The sequence below is a fragment of the Podarcis liolepis genome (genome assembly GCF_965112155.1).
Source record: "Podarcis liolepis genome assembly, chromosome: 1".
Classification (NCBI taxonomy): Eukaryota; Metazoa; Chordata; class Lepidosauria; order Squamata; family Lacertidae; genus Podarcis; species Podarcis liolepis.
This window is the reverse complement of record NC_139554.1, coordinates 45,480,746-45,501,126: the sequence shown is the minus strand read 5'-3', so window position 1 is coordinate 45,501,126 and position 20,381 is coordinate 45,480,746. Positions and strand designations below refer to the sequence as shown.

At 41.9% G+C, this 20,381-nt stretch overlaps 1 protein-coding gene across 4 annotated transcripts in view; it reads right to left on the bottom strand.

The window, feature by feature from the left end:
* Positions 1-20,381, bottom strand: part of MIDEAS (mitotic deacetylase associated SANT domain protein) — a 75,689-nt gene that overhangs the window by 32,218 nt on the left and 23,090 nt on the right. For 2 of the 4 annotated variants that reach the window (XM_083506383.1, XM_083506381.1), the window contains exon 2: positions 1,843-2,016. The exons of the other annotated variants lie outside the window; for them this stretch is intronic. The gene's annotated coding sequence lies outside the window, so the exon portion shown is untranslated. The remainder of the gene's footprint in view (positions 1-1,842; positions 2,017-20,381) is intronic. 4 annotated transcript variants of the gene reach the window in all.

Here is a 20,381-nt window from a genome sequence, read left to right as displayed (position 1 = left end):
TCAAGGGGACTCCAAATCCAAAGCAGACAAGAAGACAGGACCAGATCTAGAAGTGCTTCCACAAGACAAGGATAGGAGGCAATGCCCCTCTGGCCCAAGGATGTGGGACTGCCAACCTCAGACTTGGAGCACTCCATTGCAGAAGCTCCAGGGAGATCAGAGGGGAATTGAGAGTGCCTGGTTTTGCTGCTCCTGCCTTTAGTTTTCATTGCAAATTAACTTGTTTATGTTGTAGTTTGTTTAGTTTTAGATTATTAATTCTTGGTTTTAAATGTATATGTGTTTTCCCCCAGGACATTTGATTGAAGGGCAGATTATAAATGGCCATAATAAAAGCAAATTGTGCTGTATTATTAAAACTGCGGTCCCTGGGCTGGGGCCTTGCTTGCCTCTTTGATAATCTAACCCTGGCCTCAATCCCCATTGTTGGAAAAAATAAAAATAGTGTGCAAAGCTAAGTGCAGATATATCTGGCTGTTCTGCAATTCTTTTGTAGACCAGCTGATCTGAACTCGTGGATAAGGAGTCTACAGTTCATGGTTCCACTCGCCTAAGGTGGAGGAGCATCATTTTTTAAAAAAAAATTGTTTAGAAGTCTGACAAATCAATGTACCAAATAAGTGTTCCATAGCGTATCTTAAGCCTGTTCCCATATACTGTAAGTCAGCCACCATCAACCCTGCCTAAATGGAATTACCCTGTTTGAAACTAGAGACAAATGTTTGCTTTGTAGAAAGAAGCACTAGATGCATTCCGTGCCTCTGCTGCAAGCAGAATGTTCTCTTCTCCAGTGACTCAGTAGAGTGCATTGTCGCATTACACAGATAGCCCAACTTCATTTGCTGGCTACTACTAGCAATGAACCTTTCTTGACCCGTACTTAAATAGCATGGTTCAGTTTGCCAAGGCATGTCGAGGTCTGGTATGACCAGAGAACCAGAGGCGAGCCTAACAATGGATGCTTTTAAAAAGAAAATGTAATAATTGATCTAAATAATAGAGACTAAGGTTAAGTATAAATAACTCACCACATAGAAACACTAAATAAACACACAGTACAAAAAATATCAGGAGGTTACCAAGGAGCCTTTTTCAGAGCCTGCACAGATGTGGGGGTTTTTTGCACCAAAATCTCCTAGCTCCCAATTAAGATCCTACTTCAGGGTGTGATGGAGTGTTCTGCTCCTCCCTCCTGCAACAAACGCTACTGTGCACCCACTGGCAGTTCCTCTGTTCCAAAACAGACCGCCTTGAGCATTGTCAGGCAAATGAGTTTGCAAGAAAGGCTGCTCTAGTCTTACAATCTGCAACGCTAAAGCAGCAGCAGAATCCCCTGAACATAAAGGAAGGCACTAACAGGTTGGTTCCAGAGTGACCCTTCAGCAAATGGAAGGACTGCTTCGATCTGTAGAAGGGACTGAGATCGAAAAGAAGATGAGGAAGGAAGTAATTTCCACCATATTCTCCTTCCTCCTGCATGCCCATTGCCCCACCAACTGCTCTGGAGGGTCACCCAAGCGGCTGCAGCAACTTTTCATATGGCACAGGGTGGGAGTGGGGGGGAAGAGCTGCAGGAATCTGCAAAGATCACCTCCTCCCTTTCCTTCCAGCAGACGCCTCCCACAAGGGGGGCTCAACTCGGTAAGGATTCTGAATCCAACCCAGCATGCTTTACACACAAGGGCTGATAAGATATCCAGCTGACAGATATCCAGTGAATGATCCACTGTTATGAACTATGTCTCTGAGAGCAGAAGATGATGCAGCCAGAAGCTTCTGCAGGGACGGTCAAACTGCACTTGGGAACAGAGATTTCTAGAAGGCAAGGCCACATCTGCTCACTTTTTTCAAAGGGGCTTTCATAGAAATTAGATGCTGTCATTTCTGCTCAGGAATTTCCCAGTTTAACTGCTTCCCATTCCACGGGGAGCTGCTTAAAAGCAGCCTATATTTTCTTAAGTAACCTTTCAGCACTGAGCAATGTACAGTAAATAGGAGGAAGGTGAAGGAAAGTACCTAAGTGCAGACAGAAAAAAGGATCAGTCCCTTTATTTGCTCCCCAAAATATCACAACCAGAAATGCTAAACAGAGTTTTGTCACAGACACAGTTTGCCGTACCCTCAAACCACCAAAAAACTCAAGTGCCAACTGCAGCGTACAAAAACTGTTGTAAAATTGGGCAAAGATATAATGAAACAATATTCACAATTTTAAAAGTAAAAAAAGAAGCTCTCTGATGGATTGTGATGTTACAAAGTCAAGGCAATTAAAAAGAGCGTGATGAATCATACCAGGAAGCTTACCAGCTAAGACACAAGAATACTAAATACCATTGCTAGATAACATAAACAAGCAGCTTGCTTCATAAAGAACAGAGAAAATAGGGATAGAAAAATTCTTTTCTGTGGAATAGCAATACATTCTGGTGCCAGGTGGGTTTGACTTCCAAAGACTGATAATAAAGCAGAGGTATTAGTCAATCAGCTATTTCCCGCCTTATGAATTGTCTCCACTCTCATAGCAGTAACTGACACTTAGCCAAACATCTTGAACGCACATTAAGATTAATTAAGATTAAAGCCAACCCTAGTCACCAATGACTTGTCACCAATTAACAACCTGGATTTTAACACTATTTCCAACACCTGCAGGGCCACATGAGGAAACGGAAATATCACCCTTCCCTTTTCTGCAGGACAAGTGAAGTAACATATAAAAAGTATTCCTATCTGAAGGCAAATAAAATAACTGGTTGCGCAGAGAGGAGACTAGATAATGCATTTGGAAAAGCTGAAATCAACATTAGCTAGGAAACCACCTGAGAACATAGTGATGATTCAGAATTCTACACCTAACACGATCTCAATACAGAACTCATAGTTGACATCAGCTCCTCCAATAATACATCCCAAGGATTCAGAGAGATGCTGAAACTACAGGGAAACAATGCAAATGTCAGTATCTGGCACACAACTGCAATATCAGTATCTGGCATTTATTATGTGGCATAAGTTTATCGTACTGCAATTTGTTTTATCTGATCAGCAGATCCCCAATGTGGACTGTTGGCTGACTTGTATTCATCTGCACTTGCAAATACGTCAGCAGAAGTTATTTGTCCATATATATTTTCAGGAGTTCACCTAGCCACGCATACGTAGCCATTGATGTGCATCAGGAAGAGTAAAAACCATTAGCCCTTCACCCCGACTTCCCTGCCTGGTTAACTGGCTGGTGGGGGGAGTCTTGCTCCTCAAAAGTGTCTATCTGCTTAGTGTCTATTCACAGGCCTGCATTCAACTCCACCAGCGCCTCTCTGCACAATTAATTTACTTTTACATATTTGAAAAATAATGTGCATTTCTGTCTTAAACTCCTGTTGGCAGAGCCTTGTCAAAAAACGTAAGACAGCTTAAAAGGTAGAGATGTGAAGAAGGGAAAGTAGCATGCAAATAGGGTTGTTAAAAAGAAGGGGGAGGGAGGATGTGGCAAGCACTGGGGGGGGGGGCTGTTCTGCAACTTTTACCTTCTAGGCCGACTTTACTTCCTTGCATGTGGATCATGGGCCTGCATTTTACTGACTCATTTCCTCATCCATTCACGCTTACTGTTCTCCCTCCCTCCCTCTCCACACCGGCTGCCAGCAGTGGAATCCTGCAATCCAGCATTACAGAGCCAGGGCGTTCCTTCAACAAGTATAAAATGCTCTCAGCTCATTTTTCCACTCCCCTCCAGACAGCACAAAAATATCTCCGGGAGAGAAACGGGACCCCGAGAGATGGAAAAAATCCTGCTTTTAAAAATGCAACTGATACACAACCTACTTATGTTTATGAAACCCTAGCAGGAGAAAGAACAACAAGAGAACAATTCTTCTTCTACAGGACTTAAAGCAAATGCCACTGGGACTCATGTAAGAGGCCTGTGAAAGGTTCTATCCTTCCGTACATGCCCCTTTCACTTCTTACTTTTTGTGGCGTTGCTAAAAGCAGTAAACAAGGCTGCATGTGACGCTGGAGCAGAAAGCAATATGCTGGCAATAACTGATTGCAAAACAAAGCAGGAGTTTGATTTCTCAGAAGAGTGGCAAGCCAACCCCGCAGTATCATAGAAAAATTAGGCATAATCATTAGTCATCTGCAAACTCATCTTGTTTCCTCCACCAAGAATACTGACCTCAGACTCTGCACTCCATGAATTCCCTCACTTGAACATTTCAATACAAAATCCATCCTCCTTGCACTGACCTGGAATTACTCCCCCCGCCCCCTAGGGCAAGCAATGGAATATGTTTTGGTGCTTCATGTTCTCCTCTCCTGTCCTCAGGAGACAGCTTTGTTTTTTATGATGACAGAATTCAGTTTCTAAGAATTACAGCTTTGGCCAAACCAGAAACTTTGTGGTCAATCATCCAGCCTTAATGCTTAGCCAAGTCTCCTAGAAATCAGTCTTCCATTTTCATTTAGCCTCTACTAAGGACTCTGTTATCCTCTTTGAAGTCTGGGCAACTCCTGATGACATCACTGCCATCATTAGACCAAGTTATCATTATTTTTTTAAGTATTTAACATAAGAGTCATCCTGCTGTTGAAAGAGTAAGCAATCTTAGGTCAGCCAATGATATCATATATTACTGAAATGCTCACTCGCTCCCCGAGGTACAGTAAGCTTCGTATAAAAAAAATTGTTTGCAAGATTTGTGAGTGGAGTGGAGATACCAGCGGCGAAGGTTCGTTTATGTACACACAATTACACTCATACGCAAGCCAGAACAGCAGTTTGGGTCATATAAGAAAACGTTAAGGAAATTGGTTGGGAAAATATATTCTGGGAAGGGTGGAATCCTTTCTTCCCTCCAAGTGGACAGAATGATAGCATTCATTTTGCTCCTCAAATAAATAGGTTGAGCAATATGGATGGAGGACAATTTATTCATCTCAAGAGGTAGCAACTCATGTTAATGTGATTGCTTCCTTTGGACATAAAGGACTAATAAGAGTTCATGTGGGTCAGAGGAGTGTTTTACTTTGGATCAAAGTTCAATTCATGCTCTGTGCTCAATGACTGCACTTGCATGTTGCACTAAACCAGTTTAGTATGACCTGAATGAGCGGCAATGAGCCTTGGGCTCACCCACTCCTTCCTATTCGCTTGCTCCTCCTCCCACATTGTCAAGGAATAATTCAGAAGATACCACTTTTGAAGAAGCACATATTGCTATTCCTTCCAGACCTGGAACTGTGGTTAATCTTTTCCATGGTTAGTTTAAACAAGCCAGCTTCAGTAACTTTAGTCTGAAGTTGGCTTGTTTGAAGCCAATCATAGTCCAGGCAACACAACAAACTGTGGTTAAACACAACTGCAAGTTTTTGATCACCCCCTTGCAAAAGAGGAGAAAGAAAGTGGGCAGCGTGGGAGACCAGGGCTCACTGTGACTCATTCATATCTTTGCAAACTGTGATTGCCTAAAAGAAATTATTGTTTCCCTAGTTGTAAAATAGGTTCCACCAATCTACAGAACTCTGATATCTCATCAACTGTGTCCTCATATTTGCACATTAAAAATAATACTTTTGTAAGTGTGTTCCAAATTTCCAGTCCAACTTGATGCCTTCATTCTGGTTCATACAAAAAATAATGATAATTTTAATTTGTGCTGCCATGTTTTCAGCCTTTTCAAAAATGGAGGGTTGTTTTTTTAAAAAACATTTTGCACTGTGGCACCGGAGCAACAGATGTTCAAAGCAAAAAATCCTCCTGAGGTTGCGCAAGTCCTTCAGAAGTAAATCAAAATCAGCTCTTTGGAAACAAACTTTTATAACTCATCTACAAAGAAAAAAATTACTTCTTGCCCACATTATTTAAAAAAAATTGGTAGAAAATGATATCTGCCTCATTTTAGGCCAAGGAAATTGTGGTATCTCCCCAAGTTCCCTGAGTGACAAAAAAAACCCCCAAAACCAAAAACCTAGTATAAGAGCTTCAAAAGCACAAACCAAAGGGTTCCTGATGCAACATCTTTTTAGAAAATACAGTAAAATTAAAACAGGAACTTAAAAAAAAATAATGTGACGACCATCTCTAAACATTTTTAGAAGTTCAATGAGCTACTGTAACATAGCCACAGACAGCCAAGTGGATGCAAAGGCTGGATCAGACAGGATAGATCTGGCTTCAAATAATCCACGAAGCTCACCGGGTCACCCTATACAATCATCTTCCTAACATACCTCTTAAATTTGCTGTACACTCTTCCGATTGCCTTATTCCTGACTGATGTTTAATGGCCTGGACTGCGGTATCTCATTGCTGTGGATAGTGCTTTAATTGGCTGGCTGAATATTTTATGGACTGTTCTCAGAGTGGAGGGAAGGAATTTGATGGTTTGATGGTTGTTGCATTGTTGACATTTTTTTATTTTTGCAAACTGCCTCGGACAGGCATTGCCCAGAAAGACAGCCTAGAAATATTTTAAACAGATAAAAATAAATACACCATCCTTAGCTCCTTGGAAGAAGGGCAGGATTACAACACATTAAATAAAAGAATGAGCTGTAAATCAGGAAGTTCCTGGTTCACCTCTCATCAGATATGCACTGGGTGGAATTAGGCAAGCCACTGCCACCCAACCTTAATCTGTCATATCGGGAAAATCCTGACCTGCCTCAATGGGTTGCTGTTAAGGATTTATTGAGATAAATGCAGATGAATTGCTTTCCTACAGAGTTCAATGGGCTTAGTCACAAGAAAAACTGTAGTCCTGTACACAAGCTAGCCAGTTTCTGCAACTGTGATCATGAACCACATGGCAAGAACAAAGTGCTCCTCACCTGACACAACTGCTATGACCTGAAGGAGCTTCTCTCACACAAGTTTATTTGTTCCCTCAGGTCACCTGGACAGGAACTGCTACATGCTCTATCTACCAAAACACAAAGTGGAGTCTTTTCAGAAGTGGCCCCTATGTTGTGAAATAGTCTCTGCAATAAGCCCACCAGACACCTTCATTTTCAGTCTTCAGCTTATACCTCTGCCTGAGTATCTTATTTACCTGTGGCTTGCTGCTATATTATTATTATTATTATTATTATTATTATTATTATTATTATTATTATTATTATTTTAAACCACACCCCACTTTCCCCCACACCTGGGTCTAAAAGCGGTTCACAAACAAGCAAGCATGCAATATACAAAACTTCACACATTTATTAAAATATACAAGAACAAAACATTTACGATGTATAGGCCTCCTGAAATAAAGCCACGTTAACCTGGCATCTGAAACCTAGCCTGCCTGATTTCCTAATTTTCATCAGAATCTGTGTGAGAAGTTGACAATTTCAACAGCATTCCCTTCACATTAATTGCCCTGTACAATACTTCTTTAAAGATCTTTAAAAGATTGTTCTGAAAAATTAACTATTCCTCTTCCTTTCAAATATCACTTTCTATTTAGCCGGCATATCTGTTCTACTTCAAATGCCAAGTTCATGACCTCACATCTAGTAACGTTAAACTCCCATTTGCCTACCCATCTGTTGAGAGCCTTGTGCACGAGTTCTGCCTTCTACTCAACGGCATCTGCTATCTCACTTATATCTGGAATCACAAGCAGGCACATAGTTATGCAGACCTTTGCAGTGCAATTCTATGCATATTTCCACAGTGTTCAACTGAGCTAACTCACAGGAAACTGAACAGCACTGCAGCCCTTAAACCGGGTTCTTTGCTAAGGAACAGGGCCTCTTCCTTTAAGAACACTCTATCAAAAGCAGTGTGCTAGAGTAAGGCTGCAATACTGTACCCACTTATCTGGAGCAAGACCCTTTACACTCAACGTGGCTTAATTGTGGGTAGACGCAGACAGGAATGTACTGCAGGTATCATGCATTGCTGCTCCATCTATCTCAACACTTTGACACTGAATAAAACTCTCTAGGCAAGATCACAGGAGACTGTCTCTGTTTTCAGCTCTCCCCGTCCCCAAAAGACTGTGGTAGCATCTGAAATCAGTCGAGCAGGTAAAGGGTCACTCACTTATTTGTGGCCTAGTAAGAACCACTGCCAGGCAGCATTCACGAGCTAGAGAAGAGTCTGCTTTTGATTTTCAGAGCAACGAAGTGCCCTAAACAGTATGCGTGGTTAGGGAGGATAATAAAAAGTAATCCCTAGGATAATAACCTTTGTGACTTATTTACAAGACTGTAATAAAATTCACATGCAGCCATTAGTTTTGCCTTCAAGTTCCGTTTTGTTTTTGTTTGTTAGATAATCTACATCAGGATTTGGTTAAAATACCTGTACCGCTTTAACCTGAGCAATGTGCTCTGTCAACCATTCCAATGAATGGATTCTTCGCAGGAGGTTGTCTTCTCCCAAGAGATTCCACTCTCTTGACTTTCAGTTTTAGAGACCACTCTCTTCTATCTGTTTCCTCTTCAAGAAGCTGGTGCCTTTACATCCAATCCCTTTTCCTACACCTGCTTAGGCAGCTGGCTATTTCCAGATCACTTCCACCAACTTTTCTGGGCCTTAAAAACTATTCTAAGATCCGCTTTAGCTTCAGTATGTTGTTTTAAATTCAAGGTTCACACAGCAATGCCAGCAGCACACAGTGCCACGTTCACACATCAACAGTAAGCCAGACTTATTGTGAATGAGAAGCATGCTCCCCAATGACTCCTGCTTTGCTGCTTCCCCGGGAAGAGCTGGATAAACAAACCAGAAAGCTGCAATTAAGCTGGACTTCCTGTTACATGTGCAAGTTACAATCACTTGTCAGTCTTGAACCATGTCTCATCGTTGGCTTGCAGATTATGGCTTGCCACAGAGCAACAAACTACAAACCCCAGTTTGGACAAAATGGTTGGTTTATCCCAGTTGTACCAGGGGAGGAGCATAATAAAATAATAATAATAATAATAATAATAAATAATAATAATAATAATAATAATAATAATAATAATGGTGATGCACATTAAGACCAAAAACCTGGCTTCTTGTTGTATCTGACCAGTATATTGCTGGATAAGGGCCACAGTTAGTCAGGCGAGTACAGTTGTACCCTGGTTCTCAGTCAGTATAGCATGAGACTCTTAATTTCAGGGTCATGGTTTCAAGCGCCACATTGGGCAAAACATTCCTGCACTGCAGGTGGTTGGACTAGATGACCCTTGTGGTCCTTTAAAACTCTATAACTCTTACAATTCTATGATAATCCTGGCACGTCTAGTTCAAACGATTTCAGAAATCAGGAATAAGCAAGATATCTGCCTCAGGGACTCCGAAGAACTGCTGCCAAACAGTATACAGATGGTTCAATGATGGCCTGATCAAGGACAAGGCAGATTCATGTACTAGCAGGTTCAAAAGTTGGAAGAAAAAACCCCCACAGTTACTAATAATTAAGAATTTAGGTGCAGTCCTGCTGGATCAGACCAAAAACCTATCTAGCCCAGCACCCTGGATCAACCAGAAGCCTATGGAAGATCTGCAGGCAAGGCAACAGATCAACAGCCTGCCTCCATTGCTATTCCACAGAAAGTGGTATTCAAAGGTACGGCACCTCTGATCCTGGAGGTAAAACAAAGCCATCATGCCCAGAAGCCATGGATAGACACATTTATTTGGTGGCGGGGAGATAAAGCTAATTCTCTTTTAAAGCCATCTAAGTTGATGGTCATCACTACATTATGTAGAATTCCACAGTTTTAACTGTGCATTGTGATGAACTAGTATTTCTTTTTCTCAGTCCTGAACCTTCTACCATTTAGCTTTATTGGATGGCCCTGGGTTCCAGAATTATGAGAGAGGCAGAACAAAAAAAAACACTTTCCCGAGTCTGGGATCTGCATATAATCTGAAGGCACATGAGGCTACCACCTTCCTGAAGCTAAGCAGTTCAGGGCCTGATCAGTATCTGGATGGGTGACTCCTTGAAAAGCACATGTGTATAGTCTTGGGTTCCATGATGTCAGAAAGCTGGGCTGTGAAATATAAGAAAATGAAATAAACGGAACAAATAACAAACACACACAGTTTTGTACACCTCTTTATAGATCATTACATCACATTTATATGCACTAACATTTCCCATACTGTAGATTTTGCCGAATTTCCTTACAATTGTTTTTTGAGATTTTGCAAAAAAAAGCTCAGTAACTTTTGTGTCTGGATTTTCACTTTTTGAAATATGGCAACCCTACCATACTGTATATCTTTCTTAAAGTATCCTTATTTAATGCACAATGTGGGAGCTTGTTATGTGGAGTCAGTTTTTCTATCTGCCCTAAGGTACCACCCGAGCCTTGAAAAATAAAGAAGAAAAATGGATCCCTTGCCTTGGCTATTTATTTTTTGCCTAGATCATTCTATTATCTGCCTGACCAACCAAGATCCATAGGTGCTAAAGAGGAAATGAAGCACCCTAATCTTAATTACTCGTTCAAGAAAAATATTGTGGCCTGATCTAAAAATCTGAAGAACTGAGACAGAAACCAATAAAAGATTCTTATGGAGTACCCCACAAACTCCCATTTAACTATGGAAGCATTTCTACGGGTAGCACCATGTAAAAGGCATCTACCTGAACTTCTAAGCCAAATTGTAGGGGAAATAAAAAAGTCAAGTTCACCTACGTCTGAATATGCTTCATATTTTACCTTCTAGCTTCCTTCTTGTCTCAAACATAACTAATTTTGCAGCATAAAACCTATCAGTGTGATCTAGATTTGGTACGTGGCGTTAACAAAATGGCCTTAGGAAAGGTCAGACGCAAGGAGGTTGCCATCCTTGTCTTGTTGAGGGTCATGCACACCATGAAGCTGCCATCGATAGCGACAGATACTGCTGAGAGCCAGGCAAGCCAGTTAAGGTAAGCAGTGCTCACGCATGTATGGATTAATTATAACTTGGCCAAAATCAGTGCATACCCCTCTTGTCTCTAAAGCCAGCCTCCAGCCACATGGTCACATCAACCCAATTAATGGAAATCACCCAATTCAAGCTTTGTGAATAGCAGGCACAATTAACATTCCTGCAGGCTGCCTTGCAAACCAGCCTTTTCCCTCCCACTCACCACCCACTGCTCCCTGAAGTGGGAAATGACAGCAGAACAGCCCTCCTACACACTGGTGGTTTGAGTGAGGAATAAAAACTGCCTTCTGTGTGGCAAGAGCCCCCCAAAGAAAAAAATCCAGCATTTCTGCAGAAAAGGGGTAGGGGAACCAAACAGGGAAGAAATAATATTTAATCACGAAGGAGGAAAGAAAATGGTTTCTAAAGAGAGAGTGTTAAGCAGTTCCACCATACCAGCAGTGTCCTCTATCTTCCCATAAGCAGTAAAGCATTTAGAAAGTCTTAAGATGCAAAGGGAACTGAGGAAGGAAATGCACCCACTGAGCACGTAGGAAAGTGGGTCAGAAGCCACCCCCATTGTAAGGGACTAGAGCAATCTGCAGCCCCTCCAAGCCCTGATCTGGTTTTTCCTGCCATGCACTGTGTCAGGGAAAGCAGCACAGGGCTGTGGAGATAGGCATCAGTACAGCCTTCACCCACCTGGGGCCTTCCAGATGTTTGGGAGATGGTAATCCAAAACATCTGGAGGGCCCCAGGCTGGCAAAGGCTGTGCTGCACACAGCTAGAGCTACAGGCACTCCTGTCCTTATTCAGAAGTGACACAAACCCTGATGGCTTGTGCCACTTGTGGAAGCGTGCATAGGCTGCCCAGTTTGTGGACAGAGAAGCTAAGGTCAAATATTCAGTGGCTTTGCACAGCAATTAATGCTTGCTTTTAGGGGGGGGGGATTGCTAAATATTTGGATTTAGAATTTGTGAAGGCTGGCAAGCCTCATTACAGAACTGATGCACCACCTAAACCCACAGCTGTCAACTTTTCCCTTTTCGTGCAAGGAATCCTATTCAGAATAAGGGGGTTTCCCTTTAAAAAAGGGAAATGTTGACAGCTATGCCTAAACCTTCAGATAATCACTGCTAACTGAACTAATCTACTTGTGCTCTGGCTTCTGGGCCTAGGTAGGCCTTAGTTTTCACCCATTCTCCCTCCGATTTCCCTTTCAGCGAGGACAGAATGAACTCGTGAGCCACTCGTTTTCCTTGTCTCGGTCACCCTGGGTGCCTTGAGTGGGATTTCCCCATATCAAAAGCCCCCAAACAGTCTTGTCACTAAACCACGCCGACTTTTACAAGTATGACAAACTTGGATCGAACTATGCTGCCACAAGACTTGTTTACCCCAGTGTTACAAAACCAGATTGCTCTTTAGTTGTTTCAGCAAATGTCACAGCTTTAGAAAGAAGAGTGTAAGCGCTCCACCCGCAGTATCATCTACTCTTCTGGTCTCTGAACACAAAACGTATGGGCTTCGCCTTTATTTATTCTTCACTTCAACAGCACCGCTGCCATTCCTTTCAACTGCTTTAATATGCTCCAGCAACTGGCATGTTAAGAGACATATTACAGTGGTATCAGAGGGTCAAAGGAGCAACATATGTGACTCAGAGGGTGGCTTTCAGCCAAGTACTTTCACAGAAGGGCCCTGTGCTTTTAAAGTGACATGTCGGTGCAAACTTTGGTCTCCTGCTTCCCCATTTCCTTGTAATAACTGCTTGCAAACCTTAGTGCAACTGTTGGTTGTTTATTGCAAATTTGGCCTGTGGCTCTTATTTGTTTCTACTGGAAGAATTGCTAATGGACAGTGTTCTTCAACAATGGACAATAGAAGACCCTGCACTTGGCAGTAATCCCTGCAAGAAAAACAACACTTGAGTGTGTGTGTTTTTAAGGTGTCACTGCAGAGAGGGGGAGGGAGTACTTATTACAATGTCTAGGTGCTGTTTTGGAGTTTGGAAAGATATTTTGGGAATGGCCATGATAAAAAAAATTAATCCTGATAAATCTCACCATTAATCCCTACTTAATAACCAAATCAAACTCTGTTTATGTTGCATGAACAGGAAGGTGGTGAAACTTCTCAAACCGGCAGCTGCAAACAGAGTTTGTTAGGGTGTGTAGCAAAGAAAGCGGCATGCAGAATACAATGGAAAAGGGAAACTGCACACACCTGGAATAGGGCAGGTAGGCTGGAGATGAGGCCTCCTACAGAAAGGGGAAGCCGCACCGCAGATTTTATTTCAGCAGAACTCAATTTGTTGCATTTGTTTTGTCTAACTACTTGATGGTTTAGAAATCGCTCTGACAAATGAGATAGGGCTCACTTTAGCTTAAGTATTGCTTACTGTTGTGAGAAATACTAGTAATTTGAGCTGGCTGGTGCATGGTCCAGCAGGACCCAGAGAAGGTAATCTATACAATCATGACACAAAAGTACACATTCGTTCCTTTTGGAAACAAGTTAGTTGCTAACGATTAACGGAGCTGTTAACTAGGCTATTTCTGGCTCTTCTCTTTGGAACTGCCAAGAAGGTAGTTGCTACCAACAGAAAGCCGTGTTTACGTCAGCCATGCAGGAACTGCAGCCGGCCCTGGAGTTGGAACAACTAAACATGGAGTTGGCCAGAAGTTCTCCTCGTTCTTGTATTCCCAGAGCCAAGACAATGCTGTTGCTGCTTGCACCAAGAACAAAATAAACTGGCATAAACAAGCTAAACTATGGAAACTAGAGACAATTCCCAAGCTTAAAATTGCTTTGTTTCTGCATAGCGGTGGTTGGGAGGGAGAGGTAGGGGAATGCAGCCTTTGCAGGAATGCAGGAGAGTATTTGCACGGCAAAGGTAATCTTTGCTCCCTCTTGGACTTTCCACTTCAGTACAAATCAGTATCTAGGCCAAGAGTGAGAAGTAAGGCAGCTTTAAAGCTTTTACACTGTACGGTGGATCAGAATGTGAAGGCTATGCAGAATCGCTACTGACACAGGGCCCCTCAAAGTGGTAACAAAGCCGTAACGGGAGGTGAAAAGGGGGTGCAGAGATCTGAATCTAGGGTTTGGGGTAGGGCTGATCAGCAACTTTGCTCATTTGCACATGTTTTGCATGCATAAGGTCCCAGGTTCAATCCCAGGCACTTCCAGGTAGGTTAAGAAACAGAAGGAAACTCTAGTTATTGCCTGTCCACACAGACAATGCAAGGCCAGATGGACCACTGCTCTGGTTCAGTATCAGACAAATTCTTATGTTTCTGTCTCCTCCACTGAAACCAGGAGTCATGGTGAATAAAATCAGAAAGACACAAGTCAGGACTGCCATCATCTGAATCTTAACCCAGCCAATATTTCACATGTTATTAATATTCTGAATAAGAAAAATTATATAGGATAAATGTATCTGATCACTTTAATTAAATTAAGGAAGCAGTTTAGGGTTGATTCAGCCAAACCCTCTTATATAGACATATATGCCTCTCTGGATACATGAGCCACGAAATCCAAAACTGTTATTTTTTTTAATACATGGCTACTGATTTAAATTCACAGGGGACCTGAAACTGAAAGGAGGCTTGGTAATGAGAAGCTTGGAACTTATTGCAGAGATTTGACTTCCTCAGAGAAGACACAGTTCACACCATTACTTGCACCAAGAAAGGCAAAGAAATGGCTGAATTCTTCCGATGGCTCACTGCCATCCTACATCTCATTGTCAAGCCATATTCTCAAACGCAGAGGTTCTGCAAGCTCAGCTTCTGCCCCTTATAACTCGACATGATGACAAAAGCTTACACATTTCCAGTGCTATAACTCTGCTCCACAAGTTCTGTGTTGCAAGCTGGAGGTAGGCAGAAGATGAGGAAGAGGGTGTTTCAACACTTCAGGAAGTGACAGCTACAACTGCAGCCAAGGTTCCTGTGCCAGCTTTCTGGGTTGTTGTTGTTGTTGTCTTATCCAGAGAAGTAAGTTTTCAGCCTTGCTCTTGACCAAATCAAAACAAACCTATAGCATCTCACTTGAATCCAGGAGTGATTGCCTACTGGGGGACTATTATTACCAATAACTTAAACTCTCATCAAGATGCACAGAGGAGAAAGTCTCACAAGTGGATATATTTCAAACCCTAAAACACCTTGTAGACTGAATACCTTGGTAAAAACCCAGACATAAAGTATATGTATACCAGATACTATGTATTACATCTAATAAATACAGTATTTCCTTGGTAATCCAGAGTCCAACTAGTCACATTCTGCACACACTGGCATTTTGGAAACTTTTCCAAGGATAGGAAAGCCCTATATGGATTTCACTCTAGTAGTCAGTAGTCAAAATGACACTGTAAATGGAGCAAAATGACACTGTTATCTGCCATATCAAGGTGGGGGGGAAATGCTTCTGGCCACAGCTGTCACAAGGCAATCAACAGTAGCCCAAAGTTACACATCTCCAACAAATAAAGGAGCCGAAAGCTTGGCTGTTAACATCTTCCAGCTGCTTCTCCTATTACCGCAGCTTCTTTGGATTGAACTCCAAGTCAGTTCACTTTCATCCAAGCACTTAATAGCCACAGATTTAGCAGAGTGCAGTTCCTAAGAACTGGCCACCTCATACAAACCAGGAGAGGTAAATAATACAGAAGTATCATCCACCCAAACTAAGCAGTTTTGACTTCCACCATTTTCAATGGAAAAGGACATACACAGATCTCAGAGAAAAAAGAAGGACCCAAAAGTGGTTCGGCTGGATTGTAACTATAATATGCTTTATTAAAAATGAAGTCTTGAGGCACCTTAAGGACTAATAAATTTATAGTGTTCAGCTTCCATGGACTGGAATCCATTTCATCAGAAGCATTTAGTATCGCTCTAAATTGGCAGGTATATTAGGGGTGAAAAAATGTGAAGTGTAGGGTCAGAGGGAAATGAAATGCCAAAATTTAAATACAGTATAAGGTTTTGTGAATGGTAAAAGGTAAAGGACCCCTGACAGTTAAGTCCAGTTGCAGATGACTCTGGGGTTGCAGCGCTCATCTCGTTTTACAGGCCGAGGGAGCTGGTGTTTGTCCGCAGACAGTTTTCCCGGGTCATGTGGCCAGCATGACTAAGCCACTTCTGGCGCAACAGAACACCAAAACCAGAGCAGCGAACGGAAACGTCGTTTACCTTCCTACCTATTTATCTACTTGCACTTTTTGGCATGCTTTCAAACTGCTAGGTTGGCAGGAGCTGGGACCGAGAAACAGGAGCTCACCCTGTCATGGGGATTCGAACCGCTGACCTTCTGATCGGCAAGCTCAAGAGGCTCAGTGGTTTAGATCACAGCGCCACCCGCGTTTCTTTTGTAAATGGTAGCAGAACATTATTCTACATATGCTTAAGCTATAATGTACCTGCCACACTCTGTATTAGTTCTCCTCTGCAAAGTGTCAGTGTGGGGTCTTGCTGAACACTGTACCAAAAGCATCATTGATCAGCAACAATTGCAAACCCCCCTTCAGTGCAGCCCCTGACCAACATAATGGCATCAGGTGTACGACAGGTGGGCACGGCAAGGCTGAGACAACCTCAAGGGTCAAATGTTCTAATGTACCTTATTAGGCCCACATGTCAGAGCTTCCCCAGCACTGTCATAATAAACATCTTCATCTTTAAGGTGCCCAAGACTTTCTTGTTATTACTGAGGCAATAAACTGACACAGCTACCCCTCTGAAAAACGTTGCATTAGGAGTCAGCTGCAAAAGCACTACATCCAAATGTTAAGTACTTCACTTTTCCAACCCAAAAGTGTTTAAGACAAAACAAAATTATCCCCATCTTCATAAAATAAGAGGAATAAAGTGCATTGGAAGGATAAAGCCATGGTTATATAATGATGTAGTGGCAGGGCTATGTTATATAATCTAAGAATAGCACTCATATGAATCCTAACTGATAAAGGTCAAAGAGAAGGTAAACACCTACTTTCTAGTTACCTATATAAATTTCCCCCTTTTATTTTAGGCATTCACTACCTGTTCTGATAGGCTGTGCAATGACAGAACAATACAAAGGTTTTGTAATTTGTACTTTATAGATCTGTCCTTCAACGTTCTACTTGGCCCCATGCAAGTGACCAAATTTTACAATGTTTATCTGCATGGCCGCTAGGCTAGGAATAGGGTAAATGGTTTTGAAAGTTGCCAGCATCATAAAAATCTGAAAATAAGTTTCCACACTGAAAGCTCGATGAGTGCATTCTTGTTCAGAGCCTTCATCGAATGCAGGTTGGTGTGTTTTTTTGTTAAATTCTAGTCTTTGTTATTTTTAACTATCAGCACCAATTACAGCTCCTATGTGCTCAAGGCCAGCAGTCTTTCTGTGTATAACTGCATCAACTATGAGATGACTTGCATAGCAAGCCAGGCCACAGTGCTACAGGTGAGCACTCCCACCTCTGCACATGATTCACACTTCCACCAATGCCCAACAATTGTGGCCTACAGAAATTATTCTTATCTCGGAATGGATTTTCCCCTCATGAGAAACTAGGAACATTCATACCACATTCCTGACCATTTTGAGATTACATACTAAGAGCTCTCTTCATGAGATCTATTACAGGGAATCCAAATACAATCAAGGTTAATAAATAATTATTTAATTTTTAAAAGTCACTTGTTAAATAATACTTTAATGTGTTTTTACATTTCAGTTATAATAAGTATTTTTTTATGGTTCCGTTTTAAACAAAGCCAACACAAATGTTAAATTCGAATCTTATCATTCAACTTATGCTCCTTTAATCAAACAGATTTGCAGTTTGCTTTTCTATGGAAAAAAATAAAAATAATGGTGAAAAATAACTGATTTCAAGCCAGGAATTGTAAATATAATGAAACAATTCATGCATTACAGTAGTACCTCCGGTTGCGGACGGGATCCATTCCGGAGGTCTGGTTGGATCCCGAGGTTTCCACAACCTGAGGACCGCTTCTGTGCATGCGCACATGGCGAAACCCAGTCAAATACTTCTGGGTTTTGCATCCTGGAGTTTACGTAACCAGAGGTACTACTGTATATCAATTATTACAGCAAATTATTAGTATTTAGGACACCAAGCAGTGCAAACATTTACTTTCCATCTCATGGAGAAACGCAGTTTTGTCCAATAATTACTGGCCTTTCCTTGCAACATTACCCACAATCCTGCACACTTAACTTTGCACTGGCTTGTGACTTCTCTTCAGTCTTGCATCCTTGCAACTGTACAGACACTTGAACAAAAATCAAATAATTTCACAGTGATCTCTAAACAGAAAAAAATTGTGCAGCACAAAAGACATGTGGGTTGCATGACCAGACATTTCGGATGATGCTCGTATAAACTGGAAGTATAAAACTCTTCACCAAGTTGCAAACCAATATGCTTTCATTGTTACAGTAAACCAATTAGTATGCATTCTTGGGCAGGAAATGCACAAATTAGAAAAACCATACACTTTGATTTAAATCCACAACAAAATACAAGAGCAAGGTTAGAGAATACTGCAGGGGCAGACCTAAAAGTCATGCAGACATGTAGAGAGCAACGGTCACCAAAAAAAGAACCCAGGACAGCACATTCAGATAGATCCTGGAAGTGTACAGGAAGAAGAGACAGTGTTGTGGCACCCAAATCAATTCCACCGACTCCAAATTTATAGAGATGCAAGACTTGTGTTAACAGCCCACTATCCTCCTTCATCAAAAGTTACCCTAATGTCTCAGCATCTGGAGACTTCTGTGCCATAGAAAGGTTCCCACAATTAGTGCCAAAGCACTCTACCAGTACATACATAGTTGCATGCCTTCTGCCATTCAGGCCCCTTCCCATCATCCACATAATAAGGCATCCTGTCATCAAATTCATTCTTTAGTAACCCAAAGCCTCAAGCCAGCATAGTTTGCATAATTTCTGAAGACAAAGGAACAGACTAAAAAGTCATTGCAATCACACCCATGGAGGGATAAAGGACCTCTTTCTCAATCCCAACAAGTTCAATATAAAAGGTTCAGCAAGTTACTAAGCGTGCAAGAAGTAAATGGTTCACCTCAGTCTGCCCAGGACTACTGTACTGAACACAGCCTTCATCAACTTGGCCCCCTCCAGGTGCTACGGACTACAACTCTGTGCTGGCTGGGACCAATGGGAATTGTAGTCTAAACTGTCTGGAAGCACCATGTTGGCAAAGGTTGAATTAACTTATACTAAGCTTGGAGACACGTTTAAGATTTTAGCAAAGCCACTAGTAGTCTTTTAAACAGATTTCTGCATTTGAATACATTGCCCTGGCAGCCCCACACAAGGTGATAAAAGTTCTTAAGAACAGTGAGCACATATCCTAAGCCTGGACAAGAGTTAATGTACTTGAAGGCCATTCTTCAGGCATATATTTCGCTTCCTAGTGTTCCTATTTCTGGAAAATAAGGGGTGTTGACTTATTTCTTTAATGTAGTGTTTTTCCAAATTTCTACCCTCAAGAAACCCTTACATTTCCACTGCAACATGTCTACAAAGGATCCTCTGCAATTTTGGCATGGAGTGTGGCCAAATCACTTGGGCTAGCCCATCGCAGAGGAAGTCAAACCATGTGTAGTTTCTGTATTGCTTCAGCCTAAACTGTGCTATTTACAGCAGCCTGGAAGCAATCAATGAACTTATCTGTGATTCTGAAGTCAGCCCTAGGCAAAAGCAAACTTTATCGACACATCTGCACACATGAGAGACATTGCACAGGAACAGGCAATACAACCACGGGGCAAGGCATGAAACCCAAAGCTTAAAAAAAGAAAGAAAGGGTGCATTTAATTCTGTGTCTCAGAAGACAATACCTCTCCTGTATAAACAGGCAGATTCTCTTGAGATAAGACCATCTAAATGAGCCTTTACACAAATGTCCCCAAGAAACATACTTTTGCTGAAAGCTGCCCATCTCAGAGCCAAAACACAACTACTAGAAGTTGTGGGCTTCCGATTAAACTGCATGTTGGAAGATGCAGGACAGATATTATTTTGAAGTGCTTGTTCACACAGTGCATATCAAGAACTACTAGCCAGGATAGCTATGTCCCACCTCTGCTGTCAGAGGCATTATGCCTCTGAATACCAGTTGCTGGGAACTGAAGATGGGCAGAGTTGCTTGGGGGTTTCCCACAGGCACCTGGCTGGCCACTATGAGAACAGAATGCTGCACTAAATAGGCAATTGGCCTGATCCAGCAGGCTCCTCTTATGTAGGATGCAGCACTTGTCAAGTAAAAGGACCTATTATGCTCCTCTAGTTAATAGCAAAGCTCTCTCATTGATTTCTACAGGAACTAGAACAGCTTCGATGATGTCACCTGCCAGAACTATGGCCATACGCCCTGGCAAGTCACCACGACTGTGATTACACATATCTTTCAACATTGCTGCCACTTTTGCTCGAGCGGCTGGTGGATTGCAGGATGAGATCAC